This window comes from Polyodon spathula, chromosome 11 (assembly GCF_017654505.1).
Source record: "Polyodon spathula isolate WHYD16114869_AA chromosome 11, ASM1765450v1, whole genome shotgun sequence".
NCBI classification, from domain to species: Eukaryota; Metazoa; Chordata; class Actinopteri; order Acipenseriformes; family Polyodontidae; genus Polyodon; species Polyodon spathula.
The window spans coordinates 38,118,161-38,141,069 of NC_054544.1; the positions used below are offsets into that span (position 1 = coordinate 38,118,161).

The 22,909-nt window shown below is 36.5% G+C and overlaps 1 protein-coding gene across 5 annotated transcripts in view; it reads right to left on the bottom strand.

Moving 5' to 3' along the window:
* The window catches only part of LOC121322888 (guanine nucleotide-binding protein subunit beta-4), a 37,430-nt gene that overhangs the window by 13,051 nt on the left and 1,470 nt on the right, over positions 1-22,909 (bottom strand). For 2 of the 5 annotated variants that reach the window (XM_041263397.1, XM_041263399.1), the window contains exon 2: positions 6,975-7,061. The exons of 2 other annotated variants lie outside the window; for them this stretch is intronic. The gene's annotated coding sequence lies outside the window, so the exon portion shown is untranslated. Of the gene's footprint in view, positions 1-6,974; positions 7,187-22,909 lie in introns of those variants that run through there. One more of the 5 variants, XM_041263396.1, reaches the window with a different exon arrangement.

The following is a 22,909-nucleotide window of genomic DNA, read 5'->3' on the forward strand; positions in this document are numbered from 1 at the left end:
AAAATGAAACCGCATATCACAGGATACATTTGCTGAAGACACACATGTATGATGCTACTCAATTTAGAGAAAGAAGAGAAAGATCCTAGGTTTTACCAAACCTATTCCTATACGACTAATCTTCAAAATGACACTGGTTGTTTTAAACTGCCTTTGTTGTCTTCTCTTTAAATGTCTGATACTGTATGTCAGCAACTGCCTGAATGTTTGATCAGACATTCCAAGCAGGTACAGAGTATTACTGCTCATGAAGTACAGCAATTGGTTCGGTCCCCATCCAGTCCCACATCACACCTGGGATTTAGCAATATTCAAAAACACAGTACTGTAGTAATTGTGTGTGTGGGTGGGTGGAGAAGTTGTTTTACATGATGCTATTGAGCCCTAAATGCACCAAGCTATAAGACAGACTTTTCATTCCCATTATAGTACATCCGTTTTCCACCTTAAATCCGGTTCCTCAATGCTGCCCACCATTTAAATCCTGCCAGCCCCCACGTCCCCAGAAGAAATCAGGGAATGGAAGTGGGTACGACCTTGTTATCCAAGGTCATGCTGCTTTTGTTGTACTGCGCTCATTTTAGAATTTTTTTTTTTTTTCAAATCTGTGCCTTCTACAGCTCCGCTTCAAAAACAGGAAACAAGTAAACCACACCTCTCTCTCTCTCTCTCTCTAACAGCAGCTGTAGTTAAGAGCAGTCTTCCCACGTTGTAATCAACACACTGGATTCATAAAGGAACGAACACAATACACCAGCTTAAAATTAAGAATGGGCAGATATAGTACATACCCTGCTGTCTGTGGTTTAGAAGCTGAATCACCTACTGACTAACTACAAGACAGGAAACAAGTCAGAAAGCACATAGCAAGTACTAAGACATGTGATGGCCCCTGTGTAAACGATCCTTTTTACAGTTTAAATTGTTACATAGTCTCAGTCTTGTTAATAAAACAGTAGACTTGATTTGGTATTTAGAAACCTTTACATTATACTTTTGTAATTCCTTCAAGAGCTACATGTATTTTCATATAGAATTAATCAGAGTGGTTTACAATGCTTCAAGTTACTACGAATGAATAAAATAACGCAAGAAAGTCATTTTGGTTTAGCCTTCCAGATGTTTACACTTTTACTGCCTTAGAAACTATTGGAATTTGTAATATGACCGACCTTAGTAGGATTAACTGAAGTTTTCTCCAAAAAACGATTATGAGGTTTAAACAATACACATTAACAAAACACAGAAACTACTCTGACTTGACACATTTTTGGTCAGTAAAACAGATGCTTTGTCACCATTCTAAGCCTAAATATAGCCCACAGAAATAAATGGAAGCGATTACTCCAAAATATCCATTCAACAGCCCCACTTTCCACTGAAAGTATTATCTTTACCCTGGATCAGCAAACTAGAAGCAAGCTATTTCTGGTGAAGAGCAATACAAAAACAAACAAATGCAATGACAAAGTTCAAACAGAAGTAATTTTCAAGTGCCTAAAATGAAACAAAGATTTGTAGTTTGAACATTTGTCACTGAATTGAAGTTTCATTGCGTATTTCTAAATTCAGCACTATGGAATATAAATAATATCCCATTTTGCTCTGGAAATTTTGATGTCAACTGCATACCTAAAAAATGTAAGCGTGTGTGTGTGTGTGTGTGTGTGTGTGTGTGTGGGTGGTGGTGGTGGTGGTGGTGGGGTGGGGGTCATCATCAATACAGCATTTGTTTAATGACACTAATAACATTTGAGGACAAAGTAGTACAAGAGACATGTCATTTGCACTTTTTACACTAGTGCCATGTCAAACACAGATAAGACTACTCAAACAAAGCTTCATTACTACACGGGTAAATTGGGAGTGAGGACAAACAAAATACATGAGGAATGACCTGTTAATTTGGTGAAAACCAACACAACATTAAACATGGTCTTTGGCTATTAAAGCTTCAGGTAAATGACACAGCAAAATGATATTTACAGTACCGTGGTAGGTTATGTAAAATAGAATTATTTTAAAAATACCATGATGCTAATAAATACTGTAATTACAGCAAATTGACTTTTTTTTTCCTAATCTTTTTGTAATTGTGTGCATCTACTGGCAATAAAAAGGTACAGTATTTTCCAGAGCCACATTACTTGTGTCACTACCATGAGCAAGTCACCATTATCTACAATACATCCACAGCATGCATGGTTTTTTTGTCAAATTTGGGGGTGCAGTTCTGAAGATATTCTTATAGCATAAAAACTCAGGCAAAAGGTAGGTAATTGTGACAATTATTCTAAATACATGCAATCAGTTGCAATAAAGCAGTAGTATGCACTGTGGATTCTGTTCTGGAAGCAAGTTAACAGTTCACCTGGACATAGTAAGGGTGCACCTTGGATCCCATGTGACGCACAGGCTGTAATAGGACTAAATCACAAGAAAAACAGTTCACTAGAAATGTTCATAGTGGTGTTGTATAAAGTCCATACCCATACAAGCATTCATATTTTCGGGTTAATGAATCTATTAGACTACACTTTATATTCACAATTGGCTCCAGTTCATGAATGCGTCCCTCTTTTAGCTTTTTGCACTGCAGCTGGGTTTCCCAAACGTCCTTGACTCAAGGACCCCTCCCTCCCCTCCTCCCCTCCATGACATCAGGCAATCTGGCTGAGGACCTTCACCCAAACTTTGATACCTTTAGTGCCGGGTTGTTTGTGTATATCAGTAGAAGTGGTACTGCTTTCATTACGTTCAGTGTCATTTCTCGGATGTTTGAGAAACCGCTCCATAATTACTGCACTCAGTTATACACTATCTGACTACAAAATGCAACATAAACCTGCCTGTAAAGGTAAGCAGGAGCAGTATGGTTTATTTTACTTATGTAGGGGGAAGAACATAGATCAAGAACTTCTACTGAAAAAAACATACACTGGCAGAAATCCAGCACTTATTTAATTTAATTAAAACAATTTTTAGTGTATTAATATAATTGTTTATTTTATTGTCCTTACAATCTTGTGCATACTCATAATGCAGACACAAGCAAACATTAACGTTGCATTCAAAACAACACCGAGCACCTCTAAAAGCAGCAAAGTTTGGGAACCCCTGGACTATTGTATCAAAGTTCAATGTGTCAGAAATCACAAGTTTGAGAGTTACAGACCACAGAAACGTAAAGTATTTAATGCTACATACAAGCTCCATTATCCCTCTCCTCCCATTTTTAAATTTATTTTATTATTTACCTCGTGTCGGTACTATACTCAAGTTCAATTCTATTTATTTGATGGGTTTAAGACAAAAGAAAATTGGTTCAGGTGATAGTTAAAGCTAAGCAAATATTTAATGGGACAACTCTGGATACGAGTCAAAGCAAGCTGTCTTAATAAAAAATGTACTGAGCCAGGACAATACTTGTCAGGACGTTTGGCAATAAGGCCTGGGCGGGTTCTGCCCCAAAATATTGATGAGTAAAGTCTGAAAAGTCCAACGAGCTTACAAGCATAGGGAGTACAGCAAGGGCAAAATGAGCAAAAAAAATAAATAAAAAAATACCAATATTAGACAGAATTGTGTGGCTTAATGCAATAGTTGACCAACAGCTTTACTTTATACTTCCCTTTCCAACAGTCTTTTGGTCACATAACTGGCCATTTACAGTGGTAACCTAAAACTCCACAAAATTCAGTTCTGGAAATAGCATATTTAACTGTGCATCATTTAACCTGTCTTAGTTTCAGTGAAGGACCGCATAGCACCTAGTTTGGTAAGGGGACAGTTCTGTCCTGAAGAAAGATGTTTATTAATGGGTCCCTACCGTAAGCTGCCAGGCAGCATGGTGGCATAAAACCATTACAAATGTGCAATTCAAAATTCACTCTACAGTAGCCAATTTATATAGCAATGAATGTATGGCAAATACATTCTGCAAGAAATAACTGCATGAACCTTTTAATCACATTCTACAAGTTTTAATGTCTGAACAGTTGGAATACAGGTGCACTGGCCATTTTTAACCATGCTGACAAACCATGTTGACAAACTATGCAGATAGCGAATAATTCTATTAAAACATTTTTTTTTTTTTTTTTTTTTTTTTTTTTAAAGTTACCCAAGCATGTTCACAAACCACAAAACAAAACAAAAAAGTACTGCAGTACAATTCCACTCCTTTTACCTCAAACAACGTTCTGTAAACATTTCAGAATTGATCGTAGTTGATGTCAACGGTATACTTTAGTTACACACACAGTGCCTATAGAAAGTCTACACCACCTTGAACTTTCTTCACATTTTGCTGTGTCAGTGCCTCAGGGTTTCATGCATTTAAATTAGGATTTTTTCCACTTATCTACACAACATACTCCACACTATAAAGGGGAAAAAGGTTTTATTGAAAAAAAAAAATTCTTAATACAAACTGAAAGATCATAATTAGATAAGTCTCCACCCCCCCTGAGTTAATACGTGGTGGAAGCACCTTTGGCAGCAATTACAGCTGTGAGTCTGTTGGGATAGGTCTCTACCAACTTTGCACACCTAGATTTGGCAATATTTGACCATTCTTTACAAAATGGTTCAAGTTCTGTCAAGTTCCTTGGGGAGTTCGTCGATGGACAACAATCTTCAAGGTAATGCCACAAATTTTCGATTGGATTTAGGTCGGGGCTCTGACTGGGCCACTTGAGGACATTTACCTTTTTGTTCCTTAGGCACTCCAGTGTAGCTTTGGCTGTGTACTTTGGGTCGTTGTCATGCTGAAAGGTGAACTTCCGTCTCAGTTTCAGCTTTCTTGCAGAGGGCAGCAGGTTTTCCCTCAAGGACTTCACTGTATTTTGCTCAATTCATTTTCCCCTTCTATCCTGACAAGTGCCCCAGTCCCTGCTGATGAGTAACATCCCCATAACATGATGCTGCCACCACCATGCTTCACAGTAGGGATGGTGTTCTTTGGGTGATGCGCTGTGTTGGGTTTGCGCCAAACATAACGCTTTGCATTTAGTCCAAAAAGTTCCATTTTAGTTTTGTCGGACCACAAAACTTTTTGCCACATGGCTACAGAATCTCCCAAGTGTTTTTTTGCATACTTCAAAACAGGATTCAAGGTGGGCTTTCTTGAGTAATGGCCTCCTTCTTGCCACCCTACCATACAGGCTAGATTTGTGGAGTGCTTGGGATATTGTTGTCACATGCACACTTTGACCAGTCTTGGCCATAAAAGCCTGTGTCTCTTGCAAGTTGCCATTGGCCTCTTGGAAGTCTCCTTCTTGCTCAGTCATCCAGTTTGGAGGGACAGTCTGATCTAGGCAGGGTCTTATTCAGGGATATTCAAGGCCTTTGAGTTTTTTAATACCCATCCCCTGATCTGTGCTTTTCGACAACTTTGTCCCAGAGTCCTTTTGAAAGTGCCTTGGTGCTTATGGTTGAGTCTTTGCTTTGAATTTACTACCCAGCAGAGGTAAACCTGCAGGAACTGCCAAATTTATCCGGAAATCATGTGAATCACTACAATTTACCACAGGTGGAGGCCACTTAACTTGGTGTGCGATGATGAAAGCGATTGGTTACACCTGAGCTAATTTAGGATTGCTATTACAAAGGGGGGTGGGCACTTATCCAACCAAGCTGTTTCAGTTTTTATTTTAAATTAATTTTATACAAATTTGTACAATATTTTTCACTTTGAAGTTGTGGGGTAGGATGTGTAGATAAATGAAAAAAATAAAATTATATTATTTTATACAAATTCCAGGCTATAATAAGGCAACAAAAGGTGAAAATTTTGAAAGGGGGAGTAGACTTTCTATAGGCACTGGGTGTGTATGTTTGCGTGTGTGTGTGTATATATATATTCGACTCACTCTTACATATACATCTTTACTTATACAGTACATAAGACTGAGCCCACCTAACGCCATTAACTACAGTTTTGTGTAAACTAACGCAATAAAATAAAACTGTCCTTATATCCAACAATAATTGCATTCTACTTGTTATTATATTTTTTTAAAAATTACAATTTCGGTTGACCGTCACAACCAATTGATTAAAGTTGTACATGTATTGCACCGGACATATACAGTAGGCCACTAGAGAAAAAATAACGTTACTTCTACAGTAACAGAATACCAAAGAAAACGAACGTTGTATCTAAATTAGATCGCATATCAAATTCCAAGGTTTTTCTGAAAATCTATCACGACTGATTCATTTTTTTCTTCCTTCAATTTAAAACACCGATGGGATGCACTGAAAATATAATTTAGGTAGGCCAATGTACAATGATGGCCCGTTCCGTAAAAGGAAAAAAAAATACACATTGCGGTTATACTTCCAGACTAATATCTATGAAAACATTAGTTTAAAAATAAATAAATAAATAAATCACACGGTCAGAAGCAAAAAATAATAATAAATAAATCATGCATACATGAACAACCTGAATTCGAATCATCTTGCCGACTCACGGGGTTTCTCTTGGAAAAACATTTCAAAACAACACTGTAAATTAGGCTGAGTGCTCAAATAAAAGTAACCTCGCAAAGAGACCACATAATACTAACGTATACCTTATTAAAATATGGGCAACGTTCCAAGTAATATATTCGTGAATCACAGCCCACGGTTTTTCAAACAAGGACGTTATGGTGTTTTTTTTGTTTTGTTTTGTTTTTTTTTTTTTGTGGGGGGAATATTTGCACCCAAGCCGACAAAAGGCCCGATTTCATCAATACTAAATTTAATCTATACAAACACCTTCTATACGCGTGTAAAATGTTCATTAATTATGATTATTTTGTTGAATTCGGTTTAAAAGGGTCACCGTTTCCAGTAAACCAACAGAAAAGCCCAGCCCCTTACAACCAGGGCCAACCTTTGCAGAATGGCTGTATTCTTGCAACAAAGCAGGAAATAGACATAGGCTAGGCAGTGCTCAACAAATAATCTTAAACACACATTACCTGAACCAGACTCACGGCGCAGCCCTTTTTTTATCGTCTGCTCGGTGATTTCTTTAAAAATCCGCCTTCAGATTCCACACATGTCCCCTGTTTGAAGTTAAATGTAAAATATTTCGGTTATTTTGTTGAGTAAATTCACAAATTTAAAGGGCCAGCACCACCAACCGAAACAGTATTTGACTCAATCTTCGCCCAGCAATCTTATCACCACACCCATACAGAAACTGGGAACATGGCAACATGACCCAGATAGGGGGTGTTCAGGGAGCTGTCTCGTTTTATAAAGTACCGAAATTATTGTAGCTTGGAGTTCGTGTCTCTGGTTTAAATGAATATATACTTTATTCAAAATTGTGTTAACAGCATAGTATACTTCTTTTCATGGTAAACGAAAGAAACAGTAGAATTGGTTTAATTAATTATCTCCCCCTCCACCACGCGAATGGCACAGTCCACCAGCTGCCTTTACAAAATGAAAGCAGGATGGAGAAACAGGACGTTTGTTTATCTCGAGTAAAATAATTTCACCATACTGTTTTTCAGACTCTTTGCCTATTTATTTTACATGTAGTCGTTTTTATACGTCGTAGTTGTGTTACATTGTGCTTTAAATTAAAGTTGTACATCTTCCCTCCCATTGTAGCCTAGTAATGGAACAGCCCTAGCACAGGACCTACTGACCTACAGCATGAGCGTAACAATGGCTATATTTTGAAGGGGAAGCGTTTGACTTACTTAACCCCCCCCGCCCCCCCCCCCCCCCCCCCCCCCCGCCTCTACATTTTACTGTTGTTTCATAAGCACTGTTCTTGTATGGAGTTATACGTATATTGTAGTGCCATAAAAATACAGATTGCAGTATAGACTGTACTGTTTTATACAGGGCAAATAAAACTTACTAGACTTAAGTTTAATTTAGACTCAGGTGTAGTCTAGTACACCCTGTCTTGGTTTCCTCTCTCATTCACTTCTTGTGTTGCAGATTATATAATGCCACATAGAGCACAATGTAAGTCTGGGGGGGGGGGGGGGGGGGGGGGGGGGGGGGGGGGGGGATTGTAACACAAGAAATTAACTATTGTGCTGTAGCTGACACAATTGTCTATACCTGTCAAAGTTAAAATATAGTCCGGAAGACAAAGCAATCAATAACAAATCAGCAAGGGACTTTTTTAATACTAATGAGAGATATGTGTGTATTTTTTATTTTTTTTTATCCTTTGCTGTTACCTCTTTAAAAGTTGGTCAACATTGTAAGTTATGTGCTTAACTGTATTACTCAGAGAGCAGTATACTATACAAAACCCAGAAACCAAAGTCATTTGAATTCTAACAAACAAAAATCTTTTTGGTTGCAGACTGTAGCATCCGTGATCGTCATGTCAAACCTGTGGTCTTCTTTGACAAGATCCTTTGCAAAATCTCTTTAAGATCAATACAGACCAGATAGTTAAATCAATACACATATCTATCTGCAACCACTATTTACAGTGGGCGAAGATCATGATTTAGGTTAATAAATAAATTGGCATAATAATATTATCAATAGTGCTCTTCACAGAGAAAAAAAGAAACACAGGAGGACATCCAGCCCTCCATATTACCACACCTCACAATATGTTTGAAAGCTGAATGAAAGATATCAAGTGCTGAAAATCAGACATCTAACAATACATGTGATACCCCCACCCCCACATCTCCTTGTCCAGAGAATCTATGTCCAAGTGATTTATTAATCACCCTGTCTATGACTGGAAACACAAAAATACCAGATGACAATTAACCCATTCAATAGTATTAGGTTAAGGTTTTCTGCATCCTGCCAAAAGATGGCGCAAGAGTATACTTAGAGAATAACACAAGTACCCACTCTTGCTTTGAAAAGATGCCTAACCACACTCGCAAAAACATGTTACAGTTTTCCTTTCCTTGCACGCACAACAACCTTTCAACAGCTACCAGCTTTTAGTCTTTACCCCCGAACAGTAAGGGTGGTGGCTATAAACCAGACCAAAACAAACAGGTATACACACAATTGAAAAGTTAAATTAGGAGCTAATTGTTTATAATGCAATAATAACGACTAATACTGTACTGCAAATAATTGATTGCCTAATAAGAATGTTTCCTGTTGTGAAGACAAATAATTGAATGTTTGGGAACCAGTTATTTATATGTAATATTGCTTAAATTCTTAAAATAATTTGTATACATTTCTGTAGTATTACATAGGTTTTGATATCACTATCATAAGCCCCTTTCACAATGGCACTCCTACTCATGGCCCAACCCAGGTTCTGGCTACCTGGGTCACAGTCCTGTGTATTGTGAAGCTACGCACCTGGGTCATACCCAGGTTGACCCGGGTCACAGCACCCACCTCAGGATGTGGGTCGACACTATTTGACCTGGGATGAGCAAGACAAAATGCATGAAGGTCGTTTGTAAGCCAACAAAATAACAAACAGCCACGCCTGCGTGAAAGTTTCAATTCTGCAAGGAACATTTGAATTTTTCCTGTTTATCCATATTTTTGTTGATTTGAGACACCATGAGCCAGATTACAGCAGATATGAAGAAACATTTGCTCTAATCAACATTTGGGCTGACGGTTCAATCCAGACAAGCTTGGATGGAAGAGTCTGAAATAAGCTGCTTCTGGGGCATTGATACATGCATTGTGCACTTTCTGTCACCCAGGTCAACCCTGCCTTATCAAAAGCAGGGCGATATCACATAGCCGACCCGCAGTCACTCCAGAACGACCTGTTCTGGGTCTGTTATCTACTGGCCAGGTCTGTGTTACCCGTACATTAACCCTACAACAGTGAGGTTGAACCAACAATAAAAAGAAACCTCTCAGCATCCCAAATGCACAGTGTCTCCTGGCACCAAGTATTCAATCAAACAAACGCAAGGATTGCATTCAGATCAGATAAGGATACTCTTATGCAGGTTTTATTTATTTATTGATTTATTTATTTTTTTTATCAGGAGTAATTGACATTTAATACTGCATATTTTAGGGTATAAGCTTTTTGGAATTAAGGTAATTGAAAAGGTATGGAGATGACATGACCAAATTGTCCTCTTTGTACATTAAGAAACTATACAATAACACAGCCCTACTATAACTAATCAAACAGTTTCAGTGTCTTATATGGGACTGAGTCATTCAAAACGTACTGGGGCATACCCATGACTAGGACTAGTTATTTTGAAGGTTTACAGTGTACAAAGACCTTAATAACAAATTATTTTAGAACCAATTTACTATGCCTCTTACTCAGGTTGAACTGAAACATGAATAAGGTAGAGTTGGCTACAGTGAATCTGTTATAGCTACTTTTGAGAAATCCACAAATTACAATTGGAATTGTCAAATTAATAAACTACAGTAGAAGATGGCTCATAGACATCATAGTGATTTGAGTTTTATATACAGGAAATTCTTAATGATGCTGAAATGGGAAACATAGAAATGGTTTGTATATCTTACTGTTCAGAGACTTCTGCTTGCATCACAGTACTAAATAAACATACACATGGTCTACATTGAAACATATTTCGTGTTTCACTTCTCATTGTGGCGGTTAACCAAAATAAATAATATAAAACAAACCCTTTCAAAAGTTTGCGTAAAAACCTCTTTGCAAAACTGAGTTTAAAAGGAGATTTGTTCTTTTATGTGTGTCTTGGCTGCTAATAATCTGCACCATAGGGAGAGAGACGTCAGCGCAGTGTATCCTAATGTGACACACAGAACTAACTCCCCTGAAGGCTGCAGCTGTTAACAGGAAAAGAGGTATCATCAATTAACACAACGCTCTGCATTCAGCCCCCCGACGCCCCTTGGGTGAGTTATGAGTTAAAAATAATTTGCAGCCACCTGAACACCAGCAGCCACCGCGATCCACTTCCTAATATATAAGACTATAATATATATCATAAAAGCACCTTTATGAGTTTGTCCTTTGGAACGTACAGTGTTCCTAGGACATCACCTCTCAAGGTCTAATGACATGTCTTGTTAATGCTTTATAAAGAACAACCTGTGTGGTGGTAGATGCACTTGTGTTTAACAATAAAATAAGTACTGGCTACCTGGATCCCAGTCCTGTGTAGTGTGAAACCACGCACCTGGGTCGTACCCGGGTTGACCTTATACAGTCTTAGAGACTCTTATAGAATCAGAATGCAGACCTTATCAGGAACCTGCTAGAAATCCTTCAGCACTACTTGCAGCCACTTGCATGTAGATTGTAAAGCTGTGATGGCTAAAAAAAGAAACTAGTTTATATATAACTTGGCATTCTCATTGGACCCCATTCTCAAGGAATGTTTTGTTAAGGACTGTTTTTTAAAGTCAATTTTTGTTAAGTCAAGTTTGCAGTTTATTAAAACAACTGTTTTAAATATTACATTTCTTACTTTTCAAAGGACTAATTAATCACATAGAATGCAAAAAAGTGAGTTTTATATACAGGTTTCATAGACCCCGATTATCCTTAATGCCTCCCACCCTTTTAAATGTTTTATACATGAATACAATGTCTTTTTTCTTCTTGGCTTAAATTAGTATTTTTGTCTTTATTGAGTTCCAACTGAATTTCTCCAGCAGATCACTGACTGTGTATTATAGAACATAATCATCTTTTGGACAAATCAGTCAACCGCACATAGTATTGTACTTTACTATAGAAATTATAGATGAATGGAAAAAAGGAAAATAAAATGAAAGCTAAATGTCAAAGATAAGATAGATAAAGAAAGATAAATGACATTATGTCCATCAATTCAACGTGAAAACTAAAATCTATAAATTGTTCTAAATTAATTACAAATACAAAACAGAAAATAATTGATTGCATAAGTATTCACCCCCTTGAGTCAATACTTGGTAGAGGCACCTTTGGCAGCAATTACAGCCATGAGTCTATTTGGATAAGTGTCTTGGTCTCTTGCAGACTTCAACAGGTTTTCCTCCAGGATTTCTCTGTACTTTGCTGCATCCATTTTGCCCTCTATCTTCACAAGCTTTCCAGGCCCTGACTCAGAGAAGCATCCCCATAGCATGATGCTGCCACCACCATGCTTCATGGTAGGGATGGTGTTCTCAGGATGATGTGCGGTGTTAGGCTTGTGTCAAACATAGCGCTTAGCGTTGAGGCCAAAACGCTCTATTTTGGTCTCATCAGACCATAGAATCTTCTTCCACTTGGTCTCAGGCTCCCACATGCTTTCTGGCAAACTCTAGCCAAGATTTGATGTGAGTTTTTTTCAACAATGGCTTTCTTTTTGCCACTCTCCCATAAAGGCCAGTTTTGTGAAGCACCCGGGCTACAAGCTCCAAGTTCAGTCATGGAAGACTGTAACTCCTTTAGAGTTGTCATAGGCCTCTTGGTGGCCTCCCTGACTAGTGCCCTTCTCCCCTGGATATGGATACTTTGAGGACGGCCTGTTCTAGACAGATTCACAGTTGTGCCATAGTCTCTCCATTTCTTAATAATGGACTTTACTGTGCTCCTGAGGATATTCAATGCCTTGGAAATATTTTATATCCTATCACTGATTGGTGCCTTTGAAGAACCTTATTCCGGATTTGGTTTGAATGTTCCTTCGTCTTCATGATGTAGTTTTTGTTAGGAAATGTACTAACCAACTGTGGATCCTCCCACAGACAGGTATATTTAACCTGAAATCATGTGAAACACCTTAATTGCACACAGGTGGACTCCGTTCAACTAATTATGTGACTTCTAAAGAAAATTGGTTGCACCAGAACTTGTTTAGGTCTGTCATAACAAAGGGGGTGAATACTTATTCAATCAAATATTTTCTGTTTTATATTCTTAATTCATTTAGAACAATTTGTAGATTTTATTTTTCACTTTGACATTATGTACTTTTTTGTGTTGATCAGTGGCAAAAACTCCTAATTAAATCCATTTTGATTCTATGTTGTAACACAATAAAATGTGAAAAAGTTCAAGGGGGGGTGAATACTTTTGAGAGCCACTATATATATATATATATATATATATATATATATATATATATATATATATATATATATATATATATATATATAGTTCAATTTTTCAAATAACTACTATCATTACTACTACTACTATACTTTCTTATATGTCTAATTTATTTTGTGTTTGCAAATCTACCATGGACTCACCTTCACCTAAATAATAGCCATGTAAAATGTAATTTCAAGTTATTGTTGACAGTCTTGCAGTAATGCAGTACTTGTGGAAATCCAGCATCTTATCAACTACACAGAAGAGATTATTTTGGTCTCTCTTTACTTGAAATAGATTAAGTAAGTATTCCTAAACAGGGACCTCGCCGTTAGGAACTCTTGAATTGTTAATGTCGCCAATGAAAGCGAACAGCAGGAAATACTTCCCCTCATCTCTGCTAGAGATATAATCAATAGATTAAAGATGAAAGTGGCAGAAGCCGCAGACCCTTTTCTATTGAGGAGGGCGTCAATTTAATTCAGCATTTCCAGATGGTGTTTTTGGGCTCTCTATTGGAAGTAATATACACCTGACAGCGGCTGTCTCCTGTGTGCTGCACAATGGTTTGTTTTGATTGACATTGGGGTAGTTATGATATTTTCATCCACATGGGGATTGCCACCCGGGCCATAACACACCCCACCACCTGTTTTGTATGCCCCATATTTTAAAGTTGAACTCCCCTATAAATGAGTTGATTTTAAATATAAATGTACCTCTTTGTTAATGGAGCTTTAACAAAAAGAAAAAAAAGGTGGGGGGTGCTTTTGAACAACTTTTATACTTTGACGTCTCATCCATAAATAAGCAATAATAGTGGGAAATTTAGAAATACTAATAAAAGAAACTCAATGACAAATTCAATGACAAATGTATCGACAATAAGTCTTTCTCAATGTCTTCAATGCTGAAATGGGTTTTTGTTCACATTCTTATATCCCTGTGGTTTACACACCCAAATGTGTGAAATTAGAATGGATTTCTAAATCTCTGAAAAACCTGCTGGAAAAAAAAAAAAAAGTTGAATGAACTGCAGGCTGCAGAATGTCACAGAGCTGCAGAATCTGAAACAAAACTCATTTTAACATTGAAGACATTGGGAAATACTCCTTGTTAATGAATCTTACTAACTTTCTTTAAATATTTCTAAATTAAATAGGGTGTGTTTAGGGTATAATAATTCTAAGACACTGCTCCTTTGCTCTAGAACAGCGGTGCCCAATCCTGGTCCTGGAGGGCCGGTGTCCTCCTGGCTTTTGTTCCAGCTGTCCCCTAAATTATTTAATTGTACCAATCAAGCACTTATTAAAATCTTAATTGGCCCAATTAAGCAATTTAGTGTACAGTTGGAACAAAAACCAGAAGGGACACCGGCCCTCCAGGACCAGGATTGGGCACCGCTGTTCTAGAGCAAAGGAGCAGTGTCTTAGAATTATTATACCCTAAACACACCCTATTTAATTTAAAACCATGTATTACACAATGGATTTCTTTAGATCCTTCCGTACTCATTTTATTCATATGAAGAGGTCAACATGAACTATCCACCAGCATATATTTTACAATTAATGAAAATTTTGAAATATCTCAGCTGGAATACAAATATCATTTGTATTTATAATACGACATTTATGAGACCTTATCGTTTCAAATACAATATTTTTAAGCTTTTGGAGTTCTTATAGCTGCTCAGAATATGACAAGGGGATACATATCTAACTTTGTGATTTCCTACAGTCGTTACCAAAAAGATTCTTCTGTAGTGCTGCAGTTCTACCCACTACTCCCTAACACACAGAGGAACCCTGCAGGCTGAGTATAACGGCATCATTCTTAAAATGGAACTGATAAAAAAAAAGAATGAACTCAATCTAGTCATCCAAATTTAGAAACATCCTGGAATAGGTGGGAACGGAAACAAACAGTGACGTACACTACAGAAAAAAAATGAAATTGTATATGAAGAGGGACAGAGATGACCATGAGGCTATCAGAGTGCTCATTACACAGGCACATGCTCCATTGCTATTCACCTTGAAGTACTCTGTGGCCATATTGATGTCCCAATGAAAGCAACTTACAGTTGATAGAAAAATCCTGACCTCTCAGCGGGAAGTGCTGCATGAACGCATTATAAAGCAAACTCATTTTTTTTTTTTTTTTTTTTTTGTCATAAAGACACAAGCCACATATGCATAGTTTTACAACGGATTGATCCTCCAGCCAAATATAACCAGAAAGCTTTACTTCCTGATTGCAGAATGGGTGTATTGGGGCATATGCCGCCAAACAACTTAAACCTCTACATCCCTTTTCATTACAAGCCATTTCAAAATGCTATACACAACAGCCCGCAGAGCAGTAAACAATTTGCTAAAAGCATTGGAGAATGGGAAGGTCTTCAAAAAAAAAAAATTCGAGTCAAAGAAACCTAATAGATCTGTGTAGGGAGTTCCACAAAGATACATAATGACTAACGGAACAGGCTTCCAGACTAATGCATATAGCTGCAGGGTTTGGGCTATATCAAATAGGGTTCAACAATTTAGAATTGTAGTTGGGACTCAAATTCCAGTGGGCTTTATAGGTCAGATGAACTTCATACAGATACAGCATGATTTGACTGGTTGACATAGTTACCACTGAGCTACAGATTGTGAGATAGATTTTTAAAGGTTTTAGTAGTTTAGAGGGATGTCCAGTGTAAGAAAGATATTCAAAAGCATATAATAGAATTGCAGATCAGGCACTTTTTTAGGCACCTTGGCATTTGAAGACCTCTAACCATTTTAATGTACAGCTTTAATGTAAAGCATTACCTCCTCAAACACTTGCTACCAATCAGTGAACTCCAGGTCTAAATTAAAAAAAAAAGAAAAAAGAAAAAAAATTATATATATATATATATATATATATATATATATATATATATATATATATATATATATATATATATATAGATAGATAGATAGATAGATAGATAGATATTTCACAACACAGGGTACAGAATAAGAACTAGATTGCAAAACATACTTTAAAAACTGATCTAGGTCACTCAGGGCTCAGTTCAATTAACTTAAAAAAAGAACAAAGCGAAATCTGTCCAAACTATAAACAAAGAATTCTGATGCTTTATCAACAATGTGTTAATCATTTAACATGTGTATTAATATTTTCCTTTTTCCCAGCTAAAATTAAGTGAATTGGGCTACTTGTACAGTATGTATTTTGAAAGACCTCGACCAAAACAAATAGCAACACATTTCCTATGTTGCCCCTTTAAAAATTATACCAGTAACATCTAAAACCAAAACAAGGACATTAACGTGGCGACTCTTATGATATAGCTTTTAAAATATAGGTAATTCATCATGGCTCCAGTTCAAGTAAACATCCTCACCTAATAAACAAATCTGTTTTGTATGCTTTTATTTCAAAGTTCATCTCATTTAGCACTACCAGTACCCACCACATATTAAGCATTATTGTTTTTTTACATTTTGGATCAGTCCAGATCTATAAAAGATTGTTGTATTTGCACATGCAGCCTACAGCAGAAATACCAAAGACAAAATAACCTAATTGTTGGTGTTTTTGTAAAATAAACAGGCAAGACAATTATCTGATGTCCCCTCAATCTTCTCCAGAGCTCTTTCATTTTAAATGAGCTCAGTTGTTAAAAGGTTAAACGAAAAAGCGCTTTAATATAATAATTACATAACATGTATTTTGGCTTTAAAACACCTTTCCTGTCCATAGCTATTACATTTATAAGTATTTCTATTAGTTCAAAAGCAACACAAATCATATTGTATTTTCTCTTGGTTCTGTTTTTAAATCAATAGAGGCCTACCAAAATGATTGACTGGGTGGAGTGGCATTGCAGAGATTATAAACAAAATGGCTGCCCTGGCATTGAAGTAACATGGTATTAAATAAATAAATTAATGTATTTATCTTATGTAGGAAGAACTTGACTGTGGCCTTAAAACTTCAATAATGACTTCTCGTTGAAAAGGTTGTCAAGAATCTAGTTTAGTTTTAGTATTTCTACACATCTTACAATTGTGCTGTAGTCAGCGTCCAAGCAATGTTCACCTATGAACCTAAGCTTACTGTAAATTCAGGAATAGTAAAATGAAGTCCAACATTTGGCTTCAGCTTAAAACAGGTTAAAGTGCTTGGTTGCTTTGTAATGTTTTATAGCTTTTGCTTTATTCACCCACTTCTATTTATTTATTTATTTATTTATTTATTTCTGGACCAGGCTGGTAATTTTACAGTATGTCACTTTCACTCACCATCATACAAATGCTTTAAATTGGTTTATTCCCTTGACATACCGCCCGACGTGTCCCACTTCTGAGATAAAAGATGCTTTTTCTACCATTTGCGATGCGGTTCATGGGCGGCCCCTGCTGTGACTCTCTGGAGTAATCCACAAGGCTATATCGGGAAACCTCTTTAAACCAGTCACATGATGAAATAACAAAGCCTCTTTCTAAAAGCCCAGTGACGTCAACCTGAGAATGTAGGAAGCACTCATGCTACATTACTGGAGAGGTACAAAGATTAGACTAATATTTTCACTGTCTGGTTTAGTAAAAAGGGTAGCAGACAGTTTCTGACCCTGCGGCTAGGAGACTGTCTTTGGATATTTTAAGACAAACCAATTTGTCTAACTTGCAGTCCCTGCAGCATCAGCTGAAATTGAAAGAATTACAGGTCTGGAAGAGGCTATCTTAAACGGTGTTACACTTTTTATATCCATTTCGTTTATGTCATGATATGCTGGTGACTTTTTAAAACTCAGAAGTTAAAAGCACCCCTGTGCCTTGTATAAAACTGGCAGAGTGCTCAAACTTGTTTTCTCTCTAAGTATAGTGGGCACACCAGAGTGTAATCATTAACCTGTCCCCCTGCATCACTCTGGCTATATGAATATTTTATTGGTATTTAGTCATTTAGCTGACGCAGAGACAGCCATAGATTCAAGGCACAGGACCAGGCCCTCTTGCTTGCTTGTTTCTTGCTACTTGTAATGGTTATTTTTAGTCATTAACTACATCATATCTAATTCAAAAGGATCCATTCGGGAACAAAAATTGCATATTGCAAAATCAAAAAACATGTTCCAAAAATGTGTTAATGAGTTTTGTTAAATTATTATATTAATATATTAGTAACTTTTGAGACTGTCCCTCATAATATTATACATTGCATATTTTGTGGTTGTGTGTGATGTTTCAAGGTGTATCCAGAGAAACCTGATGCAATTTGAAACAGAACATTAGAACATTATGAGTTGTTCCAATTGATTATCAGAATGTGTACTACCTTGTTTAAGGAAAATACATAATATACACATAAACTGGACACATTAAACTGGAGTAATGCTTAATTACACTAAAAACAGAATGAATAATTAAAAATGCAGTACCCACTGCTTAATAAATATCTTGGTATCCCTGAATAGATAATTGTCAACTGTTCAAATATATTCAAATTATTTTAACGAGCAATCCTTTTCTAAGAGCATCACCAGTGCACACATTTCTCTGGGAGAAGGACACACTCTTTCTACATTGATAGTAAATGGATAGCATTTAGGATTATAATTACGCCTGTTGGATATCTTGCTTAATTAAATCATGTGATAGTTTTTGAAGGAGTTTAAATTCCCCACCGATAGCACCACAAAGCAGAATATGTGTGATATTTTTGGAAGGTCTGGGGTACAGTACTAGCAGAGTCTTTGCTGACATGGGCGGACACATTAAAACTATAGTCCAGCCTGTATCATCAGGAATTCTGGGTCTAGGTGCTAATCATACAATGGAAAAAACAACATGTCCTCCTCCCGAGCATATTCTCAGCTCCTAAAGTTAATATTTTATTTAAAGCAGTTGAAAATGATCAAGGGGCCATTGCTGCAATCTTTGTATCCTGTCAGCTTTGTCGTTTACAGTGATGTAAGCACTAATATGATTTGCTGGCTATTGTATGCACCTTCAGCCCTGGTAGTCAAAAAAGATTTTTAAGGGAGAAAGGTTTTGTGTAACCTTTGAGAGATGTAATATTTGATATATATATATATATATATATATATCTATATATATATATATATATATATATATATATATATATATATATAATATATATATATCACAATCAATGCATCTCAAAAACTGAGCCCAGGGTGTCTTCCTGTTCAATTATTAATACTCAGTGCAGGGTAACATAGCCTCAGCATATAGGAGCTGCACATATAATTCCACTCCTCATGAACTCTGCTTTGTTTTGTGGCTTTATGAAATAAGCTTGAGAAATTTTGAACAATTCACCCAACAAAACCTTTGTCGAGAATCTGCTGCAGTGATGCTTCCCAAATTTGACTTTTGTTATACAGTGCTTCAGGAATAATAAAAAAAGAGAATCTGCACTGGGAAAAAATAGAACATCAGTAGCTTGATTTCTAAAAAAAGATGCAGCTGATGCTAAAAATAGCTTCACAGCTTGAAGCAGGTACCCTTCCTGCATTTCAATTGCCTTCTCTTTGCTCCCTGGCAGATAACCTTTTGTATCCATGCTGCTAAACTCGCTTCGAGAGCACAAAACCACATTTTCCAGGGCTGAAATCCACACTCATTAAAAAGAGACCAAACGTAAGAATAAAGAAGAAAGTCAGCAGCATCCACAGTGATTTTGTGTATTATTTTCTCACAGAAAAAACAAGAATCCTTTGTTGACAGGCACTGCTCTCAAAATACATTTTAAGTCCATCCTAATTTCTTTAGTCTTTAAAATGATTGGTTTAACCCCACACTGTATGTTGTGAAACCGAAAGTGTTCAAATAACAAAAATCACAACTAAATAATGGTATAGTTTTATTCATCCTGTGGTCCAATAAACGTGGTAAAAGCATAAAATGACACTATAGTGATAATAATAAAAGATTTGAAGAACAACCTATTACAAACACATATACATATACATCCTAATAAAAAAAAAAGCACCATATTTTAGACTAATTCAACATATGGTACTGTAACACATTGGATACTAAGTCGAAAATATATTGTACAATACAGGCCTGTCGTTGCAGAAGGTTGCTATTTATTATTAGATTAAATTTAAGATCTGCTGTTGTCACTTTTTTATTTTATGACTGTAGGAATGAACAGTATGTTAGTTTAACAGTTGGTTTTGAGATGAAAAAATGGTTCCATGCACATACTGTAAAATGCACAAGTCAATGAGACTACATGCACAGTAGACAATGGCAAATGGACAGCTTGCACACACTGGTGTACTTGCTTTTTTTCATTCTAGCTAGTGGAAAACAATGCAACAATTCATGCCATGGCGTTGTATGCACACATAAGTTCTATTGTAATCTGATTAAAAGCTAATGATTTTTTGTTTTTAATACATAAAAGGCATACAAAGGAAAAATCAGAGTTGTCTTATCCACCAGACATATCTCCAGGGGTGGTTGGCCGTTACCCGGGCAACCCTCGCAAATGGCAACTGACGTCAAGTAGGTAGGAAAAATACCACTGAGATCAGGAACTGACATGCATAATGTATAATTCGAAAAAGCCTTACTTGAAGTGCGCTAATGTGACGTAAAGTGCACGAGACTCTCTCTCTCTCTCTCTCTCTCTCTCTCTCTCTCTCTCTCTCTCTCTCTCTCTCTCTTTTTTTTTTGACAGAGATTAAACTAGAGTTCAAACAAGTTTATGTGGATGACATCTGAATTTCTTTGATGGTATGCAAGTCCTACACATGATGCACTTTAGGCAATTATCCACACACCTGTCCTTGTAAACTGTGATTCACCTAGCACAGTATTTAAAAAAAGCTCTTGAGACCACTGTCTTAGGGTGATTTTATAAAGAAGAAAAAACACCACACTGTTGGTTGTTACAGTTGACATTTATATTTTTTAGCCATATGGTTGTCATGTTACCGTTATTTATTATTAGTACTGTATAGGTCAAAATCCCTTCGTATAAATCAGTCAGAGCTGCAAAGTGTAAGTACAAGATCAATTAGGATTTTTTTTATTTATTTAAATACTGCACCTCATCTCTCAGACTTAAGGTCAGAGAGTTTGATTATTGCATCATGTAACACAGGCACTGCAAATAGTTACAATGCAATATTTATTTAAAAGGAAATCTGGAAACCATGATGTCATTGACACGGCTTTAAATTACTTTTATGAGTCATGGACTGCATTTTGTGCACAACTTATAGTGTACGGCATTTCCCAGAAGTGTTACTATAGCATAAAACGCCTACCACTTTTATCAAAGGGAAAGCACCATGAGATTCCTACCTTACCTTCTGATAACTATATCAGCAAGACTGCAAAAATAAATTGACAGGATCATGTCTATCAAATTTACAGTATGTTGTCTATCCTGCTTTATACAGTATATATGTTGAGAAATTATTCCATTACATAACCAGCTTCACTAGAATGGTCATTATAAAGAACAAACACCTGTCATACAACACAGTGTATCTCTCCTCAGATAAAACGATACTATAATGCCATCCTATAATATGCAGTATTACAGTATGTGCTGAAATAATAAGTATACGACAACAAACTATAGCGTCAAAAAAAAAAAAAGAATTTGACCATACCAAAAGGTAGTGGATTGAAGATTATATTTATTGTCATGTTTTGAAGCCCCCCAGTTCTCTGACACATTTTTTTGTTGTTGCTTTTTTTAAAATGCCTGTATCTGTATATTTCTGATAGATAGATGGCTGGATTGGAGGTTAAATAGATTCCATTAAAAAGTGAAGGCCAATTAAACGCATTCATTTCAGTGCACTTTCAAAAAGCCACTTGTTCTCATGCATGTGATCAGTTCTGTATTATTGCGCATCTTTCAAACATCTTTGTTCTTGATTCATGTATTATTCAAAGTGTCCACTTGTCTTATCCTCATGCTATTGGCCAATAAAAGTGACACTGTCACTGTACAATCTTAATGAAATGTCATCATTTGGCAGCAAGCATCACAATAACAGCTGATACAGTACTAGAACACAAATTCAGGAACAACAATATTGTAAACAAAAAACACTAACAAAAAACTTACCTACACAGACACTTATTGTAGGGATCCCATTATAATACCAGCATATTACCCTGAAGAAACCAGTGCACAACTATTTGGCAAAACAATTTAAGAAATAATGCATAGTGATTGGTCACATCCGTAGCACATTAGTATTTATCTGTTTATTTAGCAGAAGCCATCATCCAAGGTGACTGACAGAGACTAGGGTGTGTGAACTATGCATCAGCTGCAGAGTTACTTACAACATTGGACCCAAAAAATGGAGCACAAGGAGGTTTAGTGACTTGCTCAGGGTCACACAGTGAGCCAGTGAATGAGCCAGGATTTAAACAAGCCCTTTCCTTTAACCACTGGACCACACAACCTCCTCCAATATGATACTATGCATCTTTCCATTATGATACTAATGTCAAAATATACATGTAGCTGCTATTATTTACTTATAATACAGAACTATTGCATTGCCATTATAAAGTATATGGCAAAGGCCCACATGAGACAGTAACGACGAAAAATTTCAGCTTATATGTGAGCTAAAAAGATCTGGACAAGCAATATCAGTGTTTCACATTGCAAATCATCTAAAAATCGGCCTAATTCTGCATGATACTTTGTTTAAACAGATTACTTATGATTATAGTTGACTGTTCCATATATAATGTAGTTTTGACGCAAGCATTATCTGTGTGTGTGTGTGTGTGTGTGTGTGTGTGTGTGTGTTTAATATATAATTTATATAATATTTCTGTTGCCGTAAATGGTCAATTAAGCCTGCTTCACTAAAGCAATGTCTCTCAG